The following is a 5,552-nucleotide window of genomic DNA, read 5'->3' on the forward strand; positions in this document are numbered from 1 at the left end:
GACCTTGCATGCCTTGGTACCAGCCCACCATGGAAGATGGGCCCGCTGGGGCAAAGGAGGCATAACACTTGTGGATGCAACTAACTGCTTGCTTACTGCACTCAAGGTCTGTGCCACAGATGGAAAATCACAGCTGGTACTGCAAACAGGGCAAAATTCTATGACTAAGTAGATCATAGATGCCAGCAAGGTAGCAACTGCTATCGTTTCGATGTGATGTGGCTGTCATCACATTGTATTTGTGTTTAAACCTCTAGGATAGTGTTGCTGTCAGTCTCGGCCATGGAGGGAAACTTGTTTGGGGTTTATTTTGTTTTTTTGCAATGGGCAATAATTACTGTAGAGACTCATATCTGCCCAAGCTTCTGGGAATAAGTGATTTTTTTAGGCACATGAAGGAAAATAACTGGACACTTGTATCACCCACTCCAAGAACAAGGGTACCTTGTGAAAAAGGCATACAATGAATACAAGAGCCATAGGACAGGTTGGAGTGTTGTGTAGTTATTTCCTCTGAATTAAAACATCCCCTTCTCTGGGAAGGGGGGGGGTGTTCATAAAACTCATGAAGAAAAAACTCTGAAGCTTAAAAGATTCAGAAAGTTCCTATAATGTACAAAATTCAGAAAGGCTTTCCACATTGTTATAAAAGCAGTAACAGTTTCTACAGGGAGAAGACTATCCTGCTGGCCCACCTGCCTGCAACTTGGGTAGGGAGCTCCATGGATGCAGTTTTTGTAAGCTGCCATTCCTACTGGTGTGAACTTTTTGGTGATGCCATTGGTGATTCACACAAGATCCTGTAATTAGCCCTCTCATCCACACTTTTGAAATTAACTTCAATTAACTCACTAAGCTGTACTTGGGTGGAATTGTGTCTTTGGCCTGTTATCAGTGGCTCGTTGTGGGTAAGTAAACATTTGTTGGTAGCTCTCTAGGAAAAGTCACACAACTTCTGTGTATAGAAATCACCCCTTACATTTTCTTCCAAGTAAATCCTTGATGAAACAGAGCACAAGGATACTGCAAACGGGACATTTCCATGTGCCCCATATTCTCTCCTCTCCATCTTAGCCCTCCCAGCCTGTTCTATCTTGTCTTTGCTTGCATTACCTGCTTTTCATTTATTTTCTTCTCTTTTCTTCCTCCTTTTTCCCCTCATATTTAGCATGCTGGCACATGCCTGTAATTCTGGTGCTTGAGAGCTGAGGCAGGAGGTTCATGTATTTGAGGCCAGCTTGAGTTACATGGTAAGACTTTAGCTCAAATTAAAAAAACAATCAGTTGCATTAAATATATATATATGGGTTTCATTATCAGATTTGTACACATGCATGAGATGTAATACTCTGATTATATCCACCCCATCGATGTCTCTGGCCTTATCTGTTTCCTGCTGGTTTCTTCTGTTTTCCAAATAGCCCATCTTCCATTTTACACTGTTGACAGTGAGATTTTTATCTTAATATATCAATTATATCAACTATTTTCTGTTGGGAGAGGCTGTTTGTTCATTTTCCCGGCCACCCCGACTCCTGGAATAATCACATAGAAATCTGTATTAATTACAATACTGTTTGGGAAATAGCTTAAGTGTGTTTCTGGCTAACTCTTGTATCTTATATTAACCCATTTCTATTAATCTTGTATCATCACCTGACTGTGGTTTACTAGCAAGGTTCCAGTGCATCTGTCTCCTGTGGGCAGGTACATGGTGTCTCACTAATTCAGCCAACTTTCTTCTAGCATTCTGTTTAGTTTTCCTGCCTAGCTTTACTCTGCCCTATCACAGGCCAAGGAAGTTTCTTTATTCCTTAACCAATAAAAGCCACACATATACAGAAGGACTTCCCACATCAATTTTCATATAATTTTTCACAAGATGGGATTTAAATGAGATTTCCAAGTCAACCTAATAACCTCAGATAAAGATGAAATATTAAGGACTTGTCCAGAGTCACACAGGACTGGGATTTTCTGTCTGAATCTCTCTGTATCTCTGTCTCTGTCTCTCTCTGAGACAGTGTTTCTTTCTGTAGCCCTGATTGTTGTGGAACTATCTGTGTAGACCAGCGTGGCCTCAAACTCACAGACTTGTCTGCCTTTGCCTCCCGAGTGCTGGGACTAAAGTTGTGAGCCACCACCGACCACCCTGCTCCTCTTTCATCTGGTCCCCATGCTCTTTACAAAGGTCTCCCATGTACTTTTGTGTCTTTTGTTGCTGTCGTCAATATCACATTTCACATTTGAGTGAAAACATTCAGAATTTGTCTTTCTGAGTCTGACTCATTCTGACTAACAAGGTGATTCTCAGTCAAACCCATTTTTCCTAAAATTTACAGTGGGAAAAGAGAGGAGGGTTGGGAGAGAGGCTTGAGTTGAATTTGTCCTCTAGGCAAGAGGTTTACTAATGTCAACATCACACGATAGAGAAGTCTGATATCATGTCAGTCCCACAATACAAAACAAGCTGTCTTCTTATAAGGTTCCTTGGAAGGAGACAGAGAGAGCCTGGTCAATAGGTGGTTTGTGCTGTGTGACAGAGGTAGGAGAGTGGGGTACCCATGACTTATTATACCATGTGACAGGGGTCACTGGCTGGGTAACAGCACAGAGCCTAGTTATTATGTGATCCACATTACATGACGGGGGTCACTTGTTCCACCTATGGTTAGCTGGCCATATAGGGCTCAGTTCCTTGGAGAGTGTGTTTCTAGCAGGGCCCAGGTTCCCTGCTATGTGACATGACATTTCCATCTCCAGCCTTCTCATTTATAAAAAAGAAAGAGAAGAAAAGAACTGGTGGTCTAAGGGTTAGGGTCTAGGGGTTAGACATTGAAAAGCTCCGACTACTTCATGTTGGATTGAGCCATCATTGGTTTAGGAGACTGCCCTCCCTTAAGACAGGAGATGTTTGTTGATGCTGACAGCAATATGGTGGGGTTCTGGGGTAGTATCAGCCCTGTACAACAAAGTTAGGTGCAGGAGGGCATTTAATGTGTAGCCTGTGATCCGTGGCAGTGCTGTGGAAAACAGAGACTACACACCTATGCTATGTGGTAGAAGTCACCCCTTATCTGATTTAGGGAGTGGAGCTTACTTAGCATGTGACCCATATTACATGGCAGGGATCATTTGTTCTGCCTGTAGTCATCTGGTAATTTAAGGCCTGGTTACCCAGAACCTGTTTCTCAGAACTCTGGCTCTCCTGCCTACGAGTAATGACATTTATACATGATTTCATTCTTATTTTTGACTGAGTACTATTCCATGTTCATTGAAATCACATCTTCTTTATCCATTTATTTTTTGGTAGACATCTAAGATGAGTTTATAATTTGGCTATTGTGGATAATGCCATGGCTCTTGAGTTCATTTGTCCGTGTACTGGTCGAGATCAGAAGCTCTCTTTGGCCTCTATGGGTATTGTGTGCACATAGTGCACAGGCATGCATACAGGCAAGAACCCATACACATAAAATAAATAATTTAAAAAGTCATCATTGACTTTGACTGAAAGACCCAATTCCTCTAGCCTGTCTTAAAACTCTGATATGCTGTCCCTTCCTGTGATCCTCTGTACTGGTAAGGTTTCCCACTGAGCTTTTTATCTGAGTTGTTGCAGTTTTCATTTCTAGCGTGTGGTGTTTTGAAAAAGAATGCCCCCCAAAGATCATGTATTTGAACACTTTGTCCCCAGCTGGTAGTGCTCTTTGGGAAAGTTATAATTGTACTTTTAAGTGGTAGAGCCTTGTTGGAAGACGTATCTCACTAGCAGCAAGTTTTGAGGGCTTATAACTTCATCTTAATTCCCATTTTCTCTGTCTCTCTGCTTTTTCTGTATGGATGAAAACGTTAGATTAGCCAGCTTTCTGCACTTCTTCCCATGCTTACCTCCACTGCTGGCAAGCCTTCCTCTCCCTGGTAGACTCTAAGTCTTTGGATTCATAAGCCAAAACAAATCCTTCCTTCCTTCCTTACCCCCTCCCTCCAGGGTCTTATATCATAACAATGGAAAAGCAACTAATACAAAAATTGTTATCAGGATTGGGGTATTGATGTGATATGAATTTAAAACCAAAAGACGAATTTATTTCATGGAGTCAGTTATTTTTTTCTACTTTGTGGGTCTTAGGAAATAAACTCAGATTGTCAGGCTAAGGAGCAAGAGGATTTGCCTGCTGAGGTATCTTGCTGGCCCTGGTCTCCATTTTCCTTGTTGTATACAACCCTTTCAGACTTTCATTATTCCAAAGTTGTTAAAAGTATGCCAGTTAAGACTGAATTTGGTGTTTTAAAGAGAAAATAGGAATAGCTGGCTCAATTAAGATAGCTCTATATTTCTATTAAGTAGAGCAAGTGCTATATTAGTTTATTTTTTGTTGTGTTTATTTCAATCTTTCTTCATCAGTTGTGCCCCGTGCCTTCATCTTCACACAAGCTCAGGACCCAAGAGAGCTGCCCAAACTCTTGCCACCCTCCATGTCTGTTCTTGGAGCAGAAGACAAAGGCCAAAGTAGGAATGTATTGGGGGTTTGCGGGAGTGATTTCCTTAGCGTTGAGTCAGTCATCTTTAGAGACTATGTCAGAAGTCTCGCCAACAAACTTTCACATGTGCTTCCTTGGTTACCAGTGTGTGGAAGGGTGAGAAATAGAATGTTTAGTCTGAACTGTATCGTCTCCGGCGACAATGGATGTCAGTTGTTGACCAAAAGTAGGAGAATGTAAAATTGGGCAGCTAGTGGGTGCTGCTTTACCTGGGCTAAAAGAAAAGTCTCCGTTAAAAAAATTAATATAAAGGAAAGGAATGATGGATGGCAAATGACCATGGATTTTTGGTATGGTGGTGACAGGAAGTAGTAGGGACTGTGATGGGCAGACAAATCTCATGCCTCTCCTGAGAAGCTCAGCCATAGCCTGTTATTGCCTTGTGGAAACAGAGTCCACAGGGTTCCAATTCTCTACTCTCTGACAGAATGTGACAGTCTGGATTTTTATGAGAATGCCTTAGTTTAAAACTAGCATTTGCTTATTTATTTATTTATTTATTTATTTATTTATTTATTTATTTATTTGTTTATGGCAGGGTTTCTCTGTTTAACAGTCCTAACTGTCCCAGTCTGGATTTTTATGAGAATGCCTTAGTTTAAAACTAGCATTTGCTTATTTATTTATTTATTTATTATTTATTTATTTATGGCAGGGTTTCCCTGTTTAACAGTCCTAGCTGTCCCAGTCTTTTTTCTTTTTCTTATTTATTTTTGGTTTTTTGAGACAGTGTTTCTCTGTGTAATAGCCCTAGCTGTCCTAGAACTAGCTCTTTTAGACCAGGCTGGCCTCAGACTCACAGAGTTCTGCCTACCTCTGTCTCCTGAGTGCTGGGATTAAAAGCGTGTGCAACCACGGCCTGATTTAACACTTGCATCTTTAAAAAAAAAAAAAAAAGTTAAGTCTATATCCTGTAGTCCTCACCAACCCATCAAAAAGAAGCACTTTTCCTTGAGGCAACATCTCAGGAAACAGCATCATCATAATTGAGAAACAGTGTCTCT

This window comes from Microtus ochrogaster, chromosome 8 (genome assembly GCF_000317375.1).
Source record: "Microtus ochrogaster isolate Prairie Vole_2 chromosome 8, MicOch1.0, whole genome shotgun sequence".
Lineage (NCBI taxonomy): Eukaryota > Metazoa > Chordata > Mammalia > Rodentia > Cricetidae > Microtus > Microtus ochrogaster.